The sequence below is a fragment of the Balaenoptera ricei genome, chromosome 3, assembly GCF_028023285.1.
Source record: "Balaenoptera ricei isolate mBalRic1 chromosome 3, mBalRic1.hap2, whole genome shotgun sequence".
NCBI lineage: Eukaryota > Metazoa > Chordata > Mammalia > Artiodactyla > Balaenopteridae > Balaenoptera > Balaenoptera ricei.
Window position 1 is genome coordinate 168,641,969 of NC_082641.1, and position 19,546 is coordinate 168,661,514.

The 19,546-nt window shown below is 40.5% G+C and overlaps 1 pseudogene; it reads right to left on the reverse strand.

The window, feature by feature from the left end:
• Nucleotides 1-11,577: 11,577 nt before the first annotated feature.
• LOC132363983 (olfactory receptor 7D4-like) lies at nt 11,578-12,448 on the reverse strand (annotated as a pseudogene).
• Nucleotides 12,449-19,546: the final 7,098 nt, after the last annotated feature.

Below are 19,546 nucleotides of genomic sequence, written 5' to 3' on the forward strand. Positions count from 1 at the left end.
ATTGTTTAATCTATTTAATAATTGTTTTATTGGTGGCAGGAGGGTTCCGCTGTACCCAGCTGGATGCTATCTGTAACCCATACCTCTGGTCATTAGGTTGGAGAACTGCTACATGTGTGGGTATAATCTACTTATACTTTTAATTGTTGGATATGGGTTTTAAAAATCCTTAAACCATGTTTTTAAATTGTATTTCAAATCCCTGATGTACTTAAACATTCCTTCTTGACTTGTGCTGAAATAAGTGTATTAGTTTTCACAAAAGCTCTAAGAAGTAGGTACCACCAGTAACTCTCTTTTGCATATGGGCAGTCTGAGGCAAGGAAGTTTAAGGGTGCTTGTGTGAGGTCAGCTCATTAACAAGTAGTAGTGCTTGTGTTTTGAGTCCATACTCTCTTATGTCAGGCCCTGTTTGGTGCCCTGAATCTATAGCAGTGAGTCAGGATTTTTGCCTTCATGGTGATCACATTCTACTTGGGATTAAGGCACGTGATAAACAAATGAGTAAATATATTGTATATCAGATGGTGGTCAGTTCAGTGCTGGGAAATTTAAGCATGGTGATGATGAGAGGGATGCGGGGGTTCAGTGGAACTGTTGGATGGATAGGGAAAGCCTTTCGTTTAAGGGGGCATTTGAGCAGAGATGTAAATTCACTGCCAGTGTGCACCGTGTTGTATGTAATGTGGGGAAGAGCACCCTCGGCAATTCAAAGGTCATGAAAAAGAATTTTGCTTGGGACAGAGGGGCCAGTGTGACTGGAGTCAGGCAAGCTTGGGAGTTGCAGAAGGTGTTGAGGTCAGAGCTGGATTGAGGTCCTGTTCACTGCAGCATCTTGTGGGTTAACTGGAAGGACTTTGCCTTTCTTTCTCAGTGTGGAAAGTCAGTGGAGGATTTTGGATAGAGAAGTGACAACCATTCAATTTCTGTTTTTAGAGGAACATAGTGGCTTATGGGTTGATAGGCTAAATAGAGGGACAAGATGCAAACAGAAACCTGTTAGAACGTCATTGCAAAGTTCAAGTTAAATGTACAGGGTCCAGATTATTAGTAGTAGGGGTGTTTTGAGAGTCACGTTGAATGTGGCTGTAGTTTCTTTTGTATTTTCATCCCACAATTCGTTTAACTACTGCTGATGTACAGTTAGTTGCTGGACTATTTCCACTTTTCCCAGTTAGGAACAATGCTGCTTTAAGAAATTGTGTACATGCCTTCTGGAGCGTTGCTGAGTTATTCCAGGAGTATGAAATTGCTGGGTTGTACAGTCTGTGCACGTTTATTTTATTTTAATGCCACAGTTGTTTCTGCAGTGTTTGTGTAATGATACCTGTGTGGTAACATTTAAAACAGGTTTTACTGAAATGCAGAAAAGTGCTTAACTCATACATATGTACAGCTAAATTATCACATGAACACATCCGTGTAAACAGGCAAGAAAAATGTTTTACTCGCATTCCTGATAACCCCTTCTCACTTCGTCCACATAACAAACCTTTCCTTACCCCTCACAAGTGACTAATATTCGAACTCTGACAACATGGCTTGGCTTTTTGTTTTTGAACCCTATGCAAATGGAGCCACACAGTATACATTCTTTAGTGTCTGTCTTAATTTGCCCAGTATTTTTGTGAGGACCTCTAGATAGTAATACGTTTTATTGGGTTCCATTGTTTGACTATTCCGTTTATTTAAGCTGTTCGTGTTGATGGACATTTGTCTTTTCAGCTTGGGGCTATTGTAAATAATGCTGCTGTGAGCATATTTTAGTATTTCTGATAGTGGATAAGTGCATATATTTCTCTTGGGTGTATACCCTGGACTGAAATCACTGGATCACATGGGATGCATATTTCATAGATGATGCCAATTTTCCAAAGTGGTTGTACAAATTTGTTTTTCAACAGGCTATTTTATGGAGTTGGATCAGATGATACTAAAGTTGCCTGCCTTTTTCTTACTGATTTATATATTCCAGATGTGGGCCCTATGGCTGGATACGTTTTGCAAGTAATTTTTCCCACTCTGGCTTGTCTCTTCAGTGTTTTAATTGGTGTCTTCTGATGAAGTGAGTTCTTAATGTTAATGTCACATAATCTTTTTTTTTTTTTTTTTTGTCAACACAGGACTGAAAAGCCATTTTATTTCCACAGTTACATTCTTAGGATTAATAAAATTATTTTTGGAATGGATCTTGGAGGTAGGGAACCATAATGTTAATAATACCTCACCATTTCCCACACAGACACAAAGCAAATGCACAACACAACACCAGACATATCGAATGTCATCTAATCTTTATGGGCATCATTCTTCTGTTCCTGTGTAAGAAGCATTTACCTACCCTGAAAGGAAGAAGATGTTTCACATTTTTTTCTATAGGTTTTATTGTTTTAGTGTACACATTTAGATCTACACCTTGGAATTGATTTTTTGTGTTATTGTGTGAGGTAGGATTAAGTTTTATTTTTTTCCATATTAACCCAGCATCATTTATTTTAAAAGTACATCTTTACCCCAGGGATTTTTCACCTTTATCATATACTGAATTCCTTATGTATTGGGTCTAAATTTGGACTTTATTCTATTCTGTTGGTCTATTTGTTCACACACCATGCCACAGTGTTTAAATTATAAATCAGAGGCTTTATAATAAGTTTCAGTGTCTGGATGGACTAGTTCCCCCTCATGGTTTTTCTTTTTAAGTGTTTTTCTAGGTATTCTTGTATGTATATGTGTGTGTGCGGGGAGGGAGGTATATGTACTTGTCTATTATCTTGTCCAACTCCATAAAAGTAGCTTGTTGGTATTTTTATTGGCATTGCCTTGAATTTATAATTTATAAATTAACTTGGGTGAATTAACGTCTCTATAATGTTAAGTCATCTTATCCAAGAACAGGGAATGTCTTCTGATTAGTTCAAGTCTACTTTAGTGTATGTCAGGAATGTTTAAGAATTTGCTTTGTAAAAGTTTTCTACATTCTTGTTAGGTTTTCCCTAAGTATTTAATCTTACATTGTAAATTAAATTTTCTCTACCATTATGTCTTCTCTTCACAATTTCTGTATATGAGAGCTACTAATTTTGTATCTTGATTTTATAATTTGATACTTCACTGAATTCTTTCATTTTTTGAGTTCATTTTATTATTTATTTTCTGGGATTTTCCAGGCATACTACCATATCATCTGCAAACTGAGTGAGCTTTGCTTGTTTATCAACTCTTATGCCTCTTATTGTTTTTGATTGTCTGATTGCATTGGCTTGTACCTCTAGTATGATAATAGAGAGCATTCTTGCCTCGTTCTAGAGGTAATGCCCCTATTGTTTTTCCATTCATTAAGATAAATGTTCTTTAGAACTAAGGTGTACAGTTGACCCTTGAACAACGTGGGGGTTAGGGACACCAACCCTCCACACAGAAAATCCATGTATAACTTTATTGTTTGCCCTCCATATCCATGGTTCCACATCCAAGGATTCAGTTGCAGATTGTATAGTGTTGTAGTACATATTGTTTGAAAAAAAAAAAATCCATGTATAAGTGGACCCATGCAGTTCAAACCTATGTTGTTCAGGGGTCAACTGTATATTTTATCATATTGAGAAGGTATCCTGTGTTCTTGAATGTTTTACCATGAATGGGTATTGTATTTTGTGCAAGTTTTTCTGAACATCTATGAGGAGGATTGTGATTCTCTTCCTCTGATTTATCAATATAGTATATGATATTAATAAATTTCTCAATACTCAACAGATTTTGTGTCCCTAGAATGAATTTTATTGGCCATGGTATATTATTTTCTTAATGTTTTGTTGGATTCTGTTTGCTAGTATTTTTAGAATTTTGCATTGGTATTCATGAATAATTGATGTGTGGTTTCTTAGTACCATCTGTCTGGTTTGGGTATTAGTATTATGGCTGCTTCATGAGAGGAATTAGGAATTTTTGCCTCCTTTTCAGTGCTCTGGAATAATTTGTACAGCATTAAGACTATGTGGTTTTTAGAAGATTTGGTAGAATTCTTTGTGAAACCATCTGGGTGGAGTGCTTTTTAGTGGTTTGTTTTCTTAGGAACTTTATTTCTTTAATGGAATTAGTCTGTTTTAAGCTTTCTAACCTGAATGGAGTCAGCACTGGTAATCTGTATTTTCCTAGGAAATTGTTCATTTCATCTAACATAGAGGTCAGCAAAGTGGTTATGTGACTTTAAAAATATTTTTTGATTCAGTGGTCATCACCTCTTATTTTTTGTATATTTGGTTTCTCATTTCGTGCATCAAATAAGCTAGTGGTTTATTTGTTTTTTGAAAAAAATGGAATTAATTTCTTTTTATTTATTTATTTAGGCTGTACCGGGTCTTAGTTGCAGCATGCGGGATCTTTAGTTGTGACATGCGGACTTCTTAGTTGCGGCATGCAGGTGGGATCTTAGTTCCCCGACCAGGGATCGAACCTGGGCTCCCTGCATTTGGAGCGCGGAATCTTACCCACTGGACCACCAGGGAAGTCCCTTCCTCATTAATTTCTGCTTTTATCTCCACTACTTCCTTATGCTTTCATTTTGGTTTATTTTTCTTTTTCTAGGTTTTTTTTTCTTAACTAGTAATTAATTTATTCTTATTCTTTCATTTCATTCACAAGTGTTTTGTGCAGTGAATTTTCCTCTGCTCACTGCTTTGAATGCATCCCATAGATTCTAATATGTAGTTTTGATTATCATCATTTCCTTACAGTTGTGTAATTTCAGTTTGTATTTTTCTTTTCACTTAGGAGTTAATAAGGTTTTTAAATATCCAGGTACAAGAGCCCTTTTTGTTTTTGTTAGTAAAGTCTAGGTTTATTTTATGTTGATTATTCTGCAATTTGAATATAATATGCCTAGATCTAGGCTTTTTTTTTCCTTTTTTCTTTTTTGTATTGATCCCATTTTGTATTGATGATCTCTTAGTTTCCTGTATCTGTGGTGGTTTGCTGTCTCATTAATTTTGGAAGATTCTCATCCGTTATTACTTCAAATATTCTGTTCTTTTCTCTCATTCTTCTCCTGGTATTCCCATTATATGCATTTACACCTTTTGTAAATCGTCTTACAGTTCTTGGATATTGTTTTTCTTTTCATATTTTTCTTTGCATTTCAGTTTTGAAAGTTTCACTGCTGTATCTTCAAGCTCACTGATGATTGATTCTTTCTTCAGCCACGTCCAGTTTACTGAGCCCATCCTTTGATAGCATCCTTCATTTCTGATATAGTGTTTTTTATTTTTAGCATTTCCTTTGATTCTTTTTTTTAATTTTAATTTTAATTTATTTATTTTTGGCTGTGTTGGGTCTTCGTTGCTGTGTGCGGGCTTTCTCTAGTTGCGGCAAGCAGGGGCTACTCTTCGTTGCAGTGCATGGGCTTCTCATTGCAGTGGCTTCTCTTGCTGCGGAGCACGGGCTCTAGGCGCGCGGGCTTCTGTAGTTGCGCAGGCTCAGTAGTTGTGGTGCATGGGCTTAGTTGTTCCGTGGCGTGTGGGATCTTCCCGGACCAGGGCTCGAACCCGTGTCCCCTGCATTGGCAGGTGGATTCTTAACCACTGCGCCACCAGGGAAGTCCTTGATTCTTTCTTAAAGTTTCCATTTCTCTGCTTACATTATCCATTTGTTCTTACGTATTCCCTTTATCCATTAGAACCCATACCATATTAACCACAGTTAATTAAAATTCCTAGTCTGGTAATTCCAAAATCTCTGCCATAACAGAGTCTGGTTCTGATGCTTGCTTTCTTGTTTTAGACTATTTCTTTTCTTTTTTCCTTGCCTTTTAATACGCCTTGCAGTTTTTTTGTTGAAATCTTGACATGATGTGTTGGGTAGAGTGAACTGCAGTAGACAGTCCTTTAATGTGCTTTATATTTTTCTAGCTAGAAGTTAGCCTGTGTTTGCTGGTTGCTGTAGCTATTGTGTCAGAGGCTAAAGTATCCTCCAGTGTCCTTATTTTTATCTTCCCTGTTCTTGGGTTCTTCTAGAGACTCTTTTTTTTAATTTTTATTTATTTACTTATTTTTGCAGCCTCTCAAATTTATTTGGGTTTGCTTAATTTTTATTTTTATCTTTTGGCTATGCTGTGCAGCTTGTGGGATCTCAGTTCCCCGACCAGGGATTGAACCCCGGGCTGCAGCAGTGAAAGCCTGGAATCCTAACCACTAGGCCACCAGGGAACTCCCTAGAGACTCTTTAAATAGGAGTTTAAGACTAGCAATTCTTTAAACTGTAGTCCTTTGTTCTACATGAGCCCAGGAAAATCCTTTCCCTTCAGTTTAAGCTACATGCGTTCCTTTATATTTGTCTTTAGCCCACTGCTACTTTTATGAATTCAGAATAAAAGCTGATTTTTTTTTAAAGTACTCAGTTATGCCTTGAGAATCTAAGTAGATAAATAAATCTGCTTTCTAAAGACAAGTTCCAGCCTCAGGCCTTTGACAATCCTTCTGACTTAATATTTGTGATAACTAAAAAAAAAAAAAAGTTTCTCTACCTTACCCAAGAAGAAGGGAGATTTGAATACTGTAACATAGATTAACTGCCGTCTTCTACACACCACTGTAAATTAGTCATTCACCTGAGAAGACACAGGTGAAATAAGTCAACTTATCAGCTGGAAACTGGGACCATTTATTGAGTGCTGTCTGTTCAGCCTCACTTCATTTCCTCTCAACTGCAGTACCTTTCATGCTGGCACCACCTGATAGATCAGTTGGGCTTATAGTGCATTATGCCAGGGGGGCAGGGTCACAGGGCTTCCATCTTCCGTTTGTCTTCCTGAAGTCCCTGCACCCTTTCCACTTGCAGTGCTCCATGCAGGTCTTTGGGTGCTTGGTGGGGGGCAGTTGCACATCTGTGAGTGAAGGTGGTGAGTGTTCTGCAGATCAAAAGTTTTCCTCAGCTCATTAGTGAAGAAATAGCAATTATTGACTGGCTCTTGCCTACATTTGAAAAAAAATGTACCCTGGAGGCCAAGCCCAAGGGGAGAAGAGCACTTTCTCTCAGCATTGAGTAAAATATGACTATTTCTTTAATTAGGAGCCCTGGGAGTCCAGCACAGCTACTCCCTCAACCCAGTTCCTCCATCATGTCAATTAACAGGGCAGAAGGAAACTGAATTCCCATCGCCACCTAAGTGGCTCAGAGCTCTTGCATCTCATTGCACTGTTCTGCCAGTTCTTGGGACAGACGTGATACCTTACACAGTCTCTCTGGAGAGGACTTGTAATTATACTCCTACCCGGTCTTCTTGTCTCACTGTGGCTTTCAGTTCTTGGGGCCTCTCCAGCAGGAAGCAGCTCTATCTTGTGTAATGTTTGGGTAATTCCACTCCACTCAGGATTTTTTCCTCTCTAGGGAACCAGTGAATATCAGTTAAGTGCCTTACACTGGACTAGGCTTTGGGAAGAAAGACATGGTGCTGTCCTTAAAGGAGTAAAGGTCTAGGAGGAGAGACAGATATAAACAACAAATAAGATAGTTAGTATGGCCTGGTAATCCATTAACGAGGCCCCGAGGAGGGATGTTGAACTTTGGGAGTTCAAGGAAAGCCATATTGAAGAGATGATGCAAGCTAAGTTTAGAAAGCTTATTTATAGTGTTCAGGATCAGATTTGAATAAGCATGTCGATCCTGAGTGCAAAGGCACAGAAAAACACATAATAACATTCTCTGACAAGTAAAAGGACAATCTTTGAAGTAGGAGATAAAGCTGAAGGGATAACATGGGACATTATATAACACACATGTACATCAGGACTTTATCAGTCTCAGTTTAAATGTTAGTTGAAGTTGATGGAAATCCATTGGCATCTGATGAGATTTGCTGTGTAGGAAGAAAGGTAGCCTGTGCATGCTCCTTAGTAGAATGGAATGAAGGGGGCCTGTTCATATTTGCTGCATAATAAACTACCCCAAACACCGTGGTTTAAAACAACCACCACTTACTTCGTTTACAATTCTGTTGCTTGACAATTTGGGCTGTTCTTAGCTGGGCTTATTACCATGTGCTTGCAGTTGGCTGCTGGTTTGGTTACTTGCGCTTCACTTCGGTCTCATCCCCCAGTAGTCTAGATGGGGCCTGTACACATGATGCCAGAAGGTTCCAGAAGAGCACAAGCTCCACCCTGCAGGGTGCTTTTCAAGCCCCTGCATGTTTCATGTTTGTCTGCACCCCATTGCCCAGTGCAGTCACATGAGTGAGCCCAGTGTGGAAGGGTCCTCAGAATTACACAGAAGGGACATGGGTACAGGAAAGGGAAGAAATGGTACCTATTTTTACAGTCGCCACAAGGCCAGTGTTTATATTGCAAGAATTTCAAATGAGGGAGAATAGCTTTATATAGATACAATTGACATATAAGAAGCTGCACATTCTTAAAATAAACAATTTGATAAGTTTTGACCTATATGTACACTTGTGAAACCATTGTCACAGTCAAGGTGGTGAACCCCCAAAAGTTTCCTCGTGTCCCTTTGTAATCCTTTCCCATCATTACCCAGGCAACCAATGAACAGATAAGGTTCTTGTTCTCTGGCGCTTCGGTCACTAAGATGTGTTCATCTGTTTAGTCAACAAATGTCCGTTGATGCTCTGTTCCAGACCTATGGCCTCCTTCTCCATGCAAGGACTCTTCTGTCTAGAGACCAGTATTTTAGGTCCATTCTGTTTTGGGCCTTAGGAAAACTAGGGTCTAACCCTTACTCTTTTTTTCTCTTCATTTTCCTTTCATTAATTGTTCTGAGTCGTGGTAAATCAGTGGTTCTCATTCAGGAGTGATTTTGTCCCTAAGGGATATTTGGCAATATCTGGAGTTGTTTTTTTTCTTGGCTGCACTGCACAGTTTCCAGGATCTTAGTTCCTTGACCAGGGGTCGAGTCCTAACCACTGGACCACCAGGGAATTCCCTATTTTTTTGCTTTTTTTTTTTCTTAATTTATTTATTTATTTTTGACTGTGTTGGGTCTTTGTTGCTGCGTGCAGGCTTTCTGTAGTTGTGGTGAGCAGGGGCTACTCTTTGTTGCGGTGCGCGGGCTTCTCATTGCAGTGGCTTCTCTTGTTGCAGAGCACGGGCTCTAGGCATGCGGGCTTCAGTAGCTGTGGCATGCGGGCTCTAGAGTACAGGCTCAGTAGTTGTGGCACACCGGCTTAGTTGCTCCGCGGCATGTGGGATCTTCCCGGACCAGGGTTCAAACCCTTGTCCCCTGCATTGGCAGGCGGATTCTTAACCACTGTGCCACCAGGGAAGCCCTTTTTACTTTTTTGAATGGGATGTGAGAGTGGCGGAAACTGCTGGCATCTAGTGGATAAGGCCACAGATGCTGCTAAACATGCTACAATGCATAGGGCAGTACCCATCCCCCGCTCCAAGAATTATCTGGCCCCAAATTTTAACAGTACCCAGGTTGAAAAACCCTGTGGTAGAATAATAATTTCTATACCTGCAACTAATTGAAAGATGGAGGACAATCAGATACTGTTCAGGCTTATTAGGATGGTCCTATCTTGGCTTCATCTTAGTTCAGTGTCCCAGGTCACCAGGGTCAGAGGTTCCATAGAATGGTTGGAAGCTAAGACATTGCACTGAATAAAGTGATTTTTTTTTTCCAGTAGCAATCAGTTTTTATCTCACCCTCAGACCTCTCCTGGAGAAGAATGCAGCTGGGCAGAGCTTTGTGGGGTGCAGCATCCTGCCAATAGATATACCTCTTTTTGGCACAAGATGGGGGCACAAATAAATAAATATTGTGTTCATGAATATGGTATTCACTGCTTTTTCAAAATGTGTACATTTGATACTTAACACTGATTTTCTATAATCACCCCAGCAATTATTTATAAATGAAGAATCTGAGGCTGCTTAGAGACAGAGAGTAAATGATAAAGTTAGGATTCAAACATTGGAATCTGCCTGCGTCCAAATCTGGTATTCACCAAGAGGGTTCATCGTTCCTCAAGTCAACCCAAGACAGGCTTTAATTCTTTGCTCTCGTTTCAAGAGAATCTCCCCATGGAGCTGAACCAGTATAAAGGATGCTCTGCCCTCCCAGTTCCCTGTTGTAGGGAGTCCTTGTTTGGGGCCATTTCCTGGTCCAATCCTTAGTCTCTAGATCCAGGAAAGTTCTCTCCTGGACTCTACAGATCTGGTCTCCAGCACATGGTGCTCCCGGGGAGATTCAGAGGGCTGAGCCTTGCACAGGGCCCCCTCCTACATGACATCCTTGGTGCCCTAAGTCAGAGCTCTGGGGATTCATTCAGGCTCATCTAAATCCATAGCATGATCAACCCTCTCTAGTCAGCTTTTCTACCTGTTCTGCTGATAATGGATCCCTTTGTACCTTCACATGGTGAACATGGACCCAGACAGCTCTCATGGATCTTCTGATGGCTAACAATTATTGAGTGCTTATACCGGACACTGTTCTGGGCTCTCTTATGTGTACCATTTAATCGCCACCAGAACTCTTCAGGAAATATATTATGGGGCATAGAGGCACAGAGAAGTTAAATAACTTGCATGAGATTGCACTCGTAGTGAATGATGGCGATATTAACCCAGAGCCCTCTTAGCCTCTATGTTCTGCCACCCCTCAAAATATGATAAGTGCTATGGAAACGAATGAATAGGGGGATGGTGGTCAGGGTGGGGCTCTCGGAAGTGCTGACAGTTTTGATTTGAAGCCCAACTTGTGAAAAGGAAACAGGTGTGTGAAGATTTGGGGAAGCATGGGCCAGCCAAGGAAGACAGCGAGTAGATTGCTTTGGACCTTTATTCCAGATCAAATGGATTGACAAAGACCAGAATTTCCCTTCTCTTAAAGTAGACACTACAACGATTTTCCTAAAGAAGTTTCTTATTAAGTTTCATATTATCCGCAGTATAGGTCAACAGCCAACACCAAAGCAAGAATCAGTAAGTAAAATCTTATGGCGTGAGGGAGGTTGGTATGAGATGGTCCAAGTAATGGTTTTCAGACCAAGACCAGGGAAAAACATGGTCCAGTAGGCATGGTGCTAGAATAACCGAGAGGGTTAAAAGATGAGCCAGTGTGTAAACTTTTGTTGTCACTCTTGTCCTCTCTTCTCCCCATCTGCATTCCTTGACTTGATTTCTCCTCCCATGATGCTTGTAGGAATCTATATCCTTGAAATAGTTTGTTTTCATGAGAAGTTTTGCTATTGGTTGGCCATTTTTTAAAAAAACTTTTTCTTGGAGTATAGTTGATTTACAATGTTGTGTTGGTTTCAGGTGTACGGCAAAGTGAATTAGTTATCCATATATCCACTCTTTTTTAGATTTTTTTCCTATATAGAGTTGGCCATTCTTTCTTGGTGGATGGTGAACATTCTGGTGTGCTGCTTCAAGTTTGTCTTTGGCTCAGGAATGTTTTCTTCTAGTATATCATAAATGGTACTACTTTTCTATGTCTTCAGGTAACATATTCAGGAACACCAGTTATCAGCACTTGGGATCTCTGTTGCCTGCCCTTAACTTCCATTATCTCACTGAGAGTACGTTCCTCTAGTGAAAAGTCTCCTCAGAGCCCCCTTCAGTTCCTCAGACTGTAGATGAAGGGATTCAGCATGGGGGTGACTACTGTGTACATCACCGAGGCTACTGAACCCTTTCTGGAGGGATGGGCTGTTCCAGAAGTGAGGGAGACCCCAAGGCCTGCACCATAGAACAAGGAGATGACTGAGTGGTGAGACCCACAGGTGGAAAAGACTTTATACTTCCCACCAGTAGATGAAATGCCCATTATGGAGGAGATAAGAATAAGAGAAAAGGATCCCAATCAGGGGAATAACACCCAGCAGGCCAGTTACAAAATACAGCAGGATGTCATTAACAAGGGCATCAGAGCAGGTGAGCTTGAGAATCTGAGCAAGTTCACAGAAAAAGCGGGGGATTTCTGTCTCTTTGCAGAAGGACACCCTCAAAACCAAGCTTTGCAACAAAGAATATGTCAGGCAGATCAACCAAGAAAGCAAAAGCAGGAGACCACAAAGGCGAGGGTTCATGATGACCGTGTAGTATAGGGAGTGACAGATGGCCACGAACCGGTCATAGGCCATCACTGTCAGTAGCAAATTAGCCCAGCGAAGATCATGAAAAAATACATCTGGGTAAGGCAGCCTTCATACGTGATGCCTTTGTTCTGCGTCTGGATGTTCACTAACATCTTGGGGACTGTGGTGGTGTTGAAACATGTCAGTGAAGGACAGGTTGGAGAGGAAGAAGTACGTGGGGGAGTAGAGGTGGGAGTCTGAGATGACGGCCAGGATGGTGAGCAGGTTCCCTATAACACAGACCAGGTACATGGACAGGAACAGCCCAAAGAGGAGGGGCTGCAGGTCCATATCTTCCGAAAGGCTCAGAAGGATGAATTTTGAAATAGCTGTTTGGTTCCCTGTTTCCATATAACTTATGGAAATTGCCTGGAAAGAGGCAAGAATAATGTTCAAACAATGACAAAACAGGAATGTGCCATGCATTTGAAACTCATTCACTCATGAAGTCTTATGTTTTATCTAGCGTTTTCTAGACCAAGATCTCCTCAATAATACCGTCCCTTCTCTGCTTCGACCACTACTACCAGGAACACCTCTTTATAAATGAATGTCCCACAACATGCAGGGGTGTCTTGCATCTTCCCTGACTCACTCACTATTCCTTTGCTGTATAATTCCTGCGAAACTACCAGCCTCGGTAACATCTCCTTTCTGCCTTGCCATTGTGGTCTCTTCAAGTTCCAGGGAAACGTAGAGAGAAAGAGATCATTGGGAGTTGCAGAATTTAATGACGTTTTATTACCCTCATGCCATTTGCCTTGAAATAATATCTTGAAGCACACACCATTCTCTGTCTCAAGTTTGACTCGGAGAAGGATATTGTGCGAAGATTTTATAGATAATTCCTCCATTATCATATAGTAACTTCTCCATTACTCTCCCAATTTGTCCCTCTATCGTTGTCGTAATGATCAATGTAGCATAATACACCCCAGTTCCAAAGACCAAATCAGAACTCCCACCATACATTCTAATTGTGCCCTGCATGCTCGTGTTGCAGTTCTTTAAATTTCGTTAGGTTGAGAGGACTATGCCTTTTCTGTTTCATGTTAATTTTGTAACCTGAGCACTTAGTACAGTACTTGGTATATAATAGGTGCTCTATAAATAGTTGTTGAATGAATGACAGAAATTGTCAGGATGTGTAGAGGCAATTCCCTATCATAAAATCTTTTTTTTAAATTAATTAATTAATTTTTGGCTGCATTGGGTCTTCGTTTCTGCACACGGGCTTTCTCTAGTTGCGGCGAGCGGGGGCTGCTCTTCGTTGTGGTGCGTGTTCTTCTCATTGTGGTGGCTTCTCTTGTTGCAGAGCACAGGCTCTAGGCGCACAGGCTTCAGTAGTTGTGGCACGTGGGTTCAGTAGTTATGGCTCATGGGCTTAGTTGCTCCACGGCATGTGGGATCTTCCCAGACCAGGGATCGAACCATGTCCCCTGCATTGGCAGGCGGATTCTTAACCACTGCACCACCAGGGAAGTCCCTATCATAAAATCTTTTAACCAAGAACAAAGAGACCATTTATCATGAAGCCTTTTCAACTGAAAATAAAGAGAATGAGAGCCTTCTACCTTTTATGTCCCTCCTTAAAATTAAAAAAAAAGTCTTAATTTCTGTTTGAATATTACGTCTCTACCACAGGAGGGAATTTCTAAACTAAGAGACAGTTATCCTCAATTTCATATACATTTAAGAAAAAGTTCCTTCCTTTGAGTTGAAATGTGTCTTTTTATAACTTACATGGTTTTAGTTCCTCTCTCTGAAGATCATTTCTCTTTGTCATGATAATATTTAGATATTTGTAGACATCTAAATGGTTCTCTGCATCTCCTCATCTTCTATTTATTCCACAATTATTTGAGTGCCTACTGTATGCCAGGCAGTGGGTTAGAACTAAGTATAGAAAGGTAAGAGGCATGGGCTCTGCTTTCCTGTAGCGTTGAGTGTTATGGAAATGTCGCTGCCTTTGACTCCTCTGAGGTAATTATTCTGATTAAGACTCTTATGATCCATCCACTCAAGGAAAGTGATGAGTAGGAGTATTAACTGGTCATACTTAAGGAATATTAACTTAGTTGAAAATTCAAGAAAGTTTGTAAAAGGAGATGAATGAGGACAGGCAACTTTTCAAACAGTGCAATGGACATAAATACAGACATATCAATGGGACAGACTGGACAGTCATGAAACAGATATTAGCCAATATGAGAATTTAGTTTGTAATATAGATATATCACAAATTAACCCATAAAAGATAAATGATGTAATAAATGGTGTTTAGAAAACTAGAAAACATTTGAAAAATACCTCAAAATAAATACCTAACAGAAAAGAGAGTGACTGGCAAAACTGAAATCAGAACACAATTAGAAATGAATACAAATAATGTATTTATATGACTTCATGAAGTGTGCAAGCTTCCTAAATAGAAGAGCAGTGAAAGGAATCACAAAGGATTAGATCAGTAGTTTAAAAAACATTCAGTAGGGACTTCCCTGGTGGTCCAGAGGTTAAGAATCCACCTTCCAATGCAGGGGACGCGGGTTTGATCCCTGGCCTGGGAACTAAGATCCCATATGCCATGGGGCAACTAAGCCTGCGCGCCACAACGAAAGATCCCAAATGCTGCAACGAAGATCGCACGTGCTGCAACTAAGACCTGATGCAGCCAAATAAATAAATAAATAAATAAATAAATAAATAAAATACATTCAATAAATCATGTGTTTATCAATAATACCAAGTGACATGAGGTAGGGAGGATTTATAAGAAAATATAAAAGTGCAATAACAATATATTAGAAAGCTTGTATAAACAGTAAGAAAAAAAATAGAAAAAAATAAAAGGCTAAATACAAGTGGATAAAAACATGAAAAAATGCTCAAGTTCCATAAATATATCAATGAAAACCAAAGTAAAGGAACAATTAGATGCTATTTTTGTAGACTTTATTTTTTAGAGTAGTTTTAGTTTACAGAAAAATTGAGCAGAAAGTGGAGTTCCCATTTATTACCCCTCTCCCTGCTGGTCCTTGGTTTTACCTATTATTAACATTTTGCATTGCTGTGATACATTTGTTATCATTAATGAACCATTATTCATATATTATTATTAACTAAAGTCCATAGTTTACTTTAGAGTTAACTCGGTGTTGTATTGTTTTATGGGTTTTGTCAAATGCATAATATTATTTATCCACCATTATAGTATCATACAGACTACGCTAAAAATCCCCTGTGCTCCATGTAATCTTTCCCCTCTCCAACCACCGGCAACCACTGATCTTCTTACTGTCTCTATAGTTTTGCCTTTTCTAGAACGGCATATGGTTTGAATCGTGTAACCTTTTAAGACTGATTTCTTTTACTTACATATGCATTTACAGTTCTTCCATGTCCTTTGATGGCTTAATAGCTCACTCCCTACTATTCCTAAATAATATTTAATTGTCTGGATGTAACCACAGTTTGTTTACTGAAGAACATCTTGGTTCCTTCCAATTTTGGTCACTTATGAATAAAGCTACATAAAATTTGTAGAAGTTTTTGTGTGGACATAAGTTTACAACTCACTTGGGTCAATACTAGGAACACAACTTCTGGGTAATATGGCAAGACTATGTTTCCATTTAAGGAAATAGCAAACAAAACAAAACAAAACCAGTACCAAATTTAATGAGACTATCAAATGTTGGTCATAATCAGTGAAATTGGCATGACTGTGTTTGAAAAGACGCCTTTCGGCTAAGCTATTCTAGAGATCAAGTTAGTAAGTATTTGGAACCCTCCAAATGTATATATACACTGGGAGCCCTCTATTTTAATTCTAAGAAAATAGGTTATCAGATTGGTCCCAAAAGATTTAGGTATGAGGCTTCCCTAGTGGCGCAGTGGTTGAGAGTCTGCCTGCCAATGCAGGGGACACGGGTTCGAGCCCTGGTCTGGGAAGATCCCACATGCCGGGGAGCAACTAGGCCCGTGAGCCACAACTACTGAGCCTGCGCGTTTGGAGCCTGTGCTCCGCAACAAGAGAGGCCGCGATAGTGAGAGGCCCGCGCACCGCGATGAAGAGTGGCCCCTGCTCGCCGCAACTGGAGAAAGCCCTCGCACAGAAACGAAGACCCAAAGCAGCCAGAAATAAATAAATAAATAAATAAATTTATTAAAAAAAAAAAAAAAAGATTTAGGTATGAGACTGTTGCAACATTACTTCTAATGTTATGGTACTTTTATTTTATTTTATTGAACAGAATGGATGAATGAATGATTTTCTTTTTGGCCATGCCGTGTGGCATGTGGGATCTTAGTTCCCCAACCAGGAATTGAACCCATGCCCCCTGCATTGGGAGTGTGGAGTCTTAACCACTAGACCACCAGGGAAATCCATTATGGTATTTTAGAATGTACTGTGGAGTATTGCTGTTACAGTACAGGCATACCTCATTTTATTGTGCTTCACTTTATTGTGCTTCACAGATACTGCATTTTTTACAAATTGTTAACTAAGTCTATTGACGCCGTATTACCAATAACATTTGCTCACTTCATGTCTCTGTCACATTTTGATAATTCTCACAATGTCTCAAACTTTTTATTATACTTATTATATTATACTTTACTTATATTATACTTGTTTATTATCAGTGATCTTTGATGTTACTACTATTACTCACTGAAGGCTCAGATGACGGTTAGCATTTTTTAGCAATAAAGTATTTTTTAGTTAAGGTTATACACATTGTTATTTTAGTCATAATGCTATTGCACACTTAACAGACTACAGTCTAGTGTAAACAACTTTTATATGCACTGGGAAACCAAAAAAAATTCGTGTGACTCACTATTGTGCTATTCGCTTTGTTGTGGTGGTCTGGAACCAAACTCGCAATATCTCAGGGGTCGGCCTTGTATAATGTTTATAGAACATTACTGTTAGAGTACAGATCTTCCTTGACTTGTAAAGGGGTTATGTCCTGATAAACCCATTGTAAATTGAAAATATCATTAAGTTGAAAACGCATTTAATACACCTAGCCTACCCAACATCATAGCTCAGCCTAGCCTACGTTAAGCATGCTCAGAACACTTACATTAGCCTACAGTTGGGCAAAATCATCTAACACAAAACTCATTTTTTTTTTAATTTTTTATTTTATTTTATTTTATTTTTTTTAATTTTTATTTTATTTTTGGCTGTGTTGGGTCTTCATTGCTGCGCACTGGCTTTCTCTAGTTGCGGTGAGCGGGGGCTACTCTTTGTTACAGTGCGCAGGCCTCTCATTGTGGTGGCTTCTCTTATTGTGGAGCACGGGCTCTAGGGTGCACGGGCTTCAGTAGTTGTGGCACGTGGGCTCAGTAGTTGTGGCTCGCGGGCTCTAGAGCGCAGTCTCAGTAGTTGTGGCGCACGGGCTTAGTTGCTCCGCGGCATGTGGGATCTTCCTGGACCAGGGCTCGAACCCGTGTCCCCTGCGTTGGCAGATTCGTAACCACTGCGCCACCAGGGAAGGCCCAAAACTCATTTTTAAATTGAAGTATAGTTAATTTACAATGTTGTGTTAGTTTCAAGTGTACAGCAAAGTGGTTCAGTTATATATATATAATGTAAAGAATATATTCTTTTCCATTAGAGGATATTACAAGATATTGAGTATAGTTCCCACAAAGCCTGTTTTATAATAAAATGTTGACTCACTCATGCAATTTATGGAATACTGTACTGGAAGTGAACAACAGAATGGTTGTATGGGTACAGAATGGTTGTAAGTGCATCGGTTGTTTACTCTCCTGATTGCCTGGCTGACTGGGAGCTGCCGTGGCTGCCACTGTCCAGCATCATGAGAGAGTACCACACGTCACGAGCCGCGGAAAAGAGCAAGAATCATAATTTATAGTACGGTTTCTACTGAATGCTAATCGCTTTCACTTCATTATAAAGTCAAAAATAGTAAAGTTAGGGCTTCCCTGGTGGCACAGTGGTTGAGAATCTGCCTGCCAATGCAGGGGACACGGGTTCGAGCCCTGGTCTGGGAAGATCCCACATGCCGCGGAGCGGCTGGGCCCGTGAGCCACAATTACTGAGCCTGCGCGTCTGGAGCCTGTGCTCCGCAACAGGAGAGGCCGTGATAGTGAGAGGCCCGCGCACCGCGATGAAGAGTGGCCCCCGCTTGCCACAACTAGAGAAAGCCCTCGCACAGAAACGGAGACCCAACACAGCCATAAATAAATAAATAAATAAGATTTAAAAAAAAAAAGAAATAGTTACTTTAAAGAAAGAAAGAAATATAATAAAATGGAAAGGGTGTTTCTCCATCTTAGTGACACAGTGTTTAAAAAAAAATAACCTCCTTTGCAAAGCCTCCCACAACTCCCCACCCAGCCCTCTCCAGAATCCCAGTGTCCAGCCACCCGGTGGGCATAATGACAAGGTGCCGACCGCGTTCAGATGAGCTCAGCGGAAACCAACGGTGAAGACAGGCTGCCCAGAGGCGCCGAGGAGCTCTGGACAGGCCTTGTCCCTGGACGCCCAGGCACAGCTCGTACCTCAGCCCACCAGGCGTCATGCGTCCCGTGCTTGTGTTGCAACAAAAATAGAAATGAGACTTTTTTTCCTGATAAACAAGGAAATAAGGAAACAATGAACAGGCTGGCAAATAACATAAGCAGGCCTGAAAGAGTTAAGCAATCTTTGTCATTCTTAGTTGTTAACTACTAACAAACACTTGTCGTTAGACTTGTCCTTCACAAAGATGATTACTCTCTGACTCCATATGAATTACCCTTTGCACCTGGCATTTCTTCTCCCCCTATACTCTCTTGCAGCACTCTTCATTTCAGGAAGAAGGTCACGGGCTAATAACCTCAGGGACAACAGACCCATTTGCTGAGCCGCCTGACCCCAGCTTCAGCCATAAATTTGCACAAGAAAAGAAATGCAAGACCTTTATTACTTTGAGCCTTATCACATACCCCAGAACACGAGCCCTGGGCTATATAACCTTTCCTTATTCCCCAGGGAAGGTGGGGGCACAGTTCTCGTGCACTAGCCTGCTGTGCTACCCCTTTGCCAGGAAAGTTTAAGCTATTTTTCTCGTTCCTCCACAACTCTGTCTCCGTATTGCTTTTTAGCATCAGTGCACAGAGAGCCAAGATTTTGGCATTACTTCTCGGGGTCTGTCCCCACTGTGCAGGTCCCCAAGCTGTGTGCTCACTGGTGGACGTGCTTGCGGGCTCCAGGCCTTTGATGGACCAGCTCCTGGGCCCTCCTGTGTGTTCCTTCATCCTCTTCTCTCTGCCCTGAGTCTCTGTCCCGCTCTGCGTCCAGCCTCCCGAATCCATGAACAGCTCACTGATTTCCAGTGTCTCCTGTGACTCGGTTAAAACACATTAAGACTCCACATTTCTCCTGAAATACACTTTAGCTGCCTTCCCGTGCCTGTCGGTATTGTC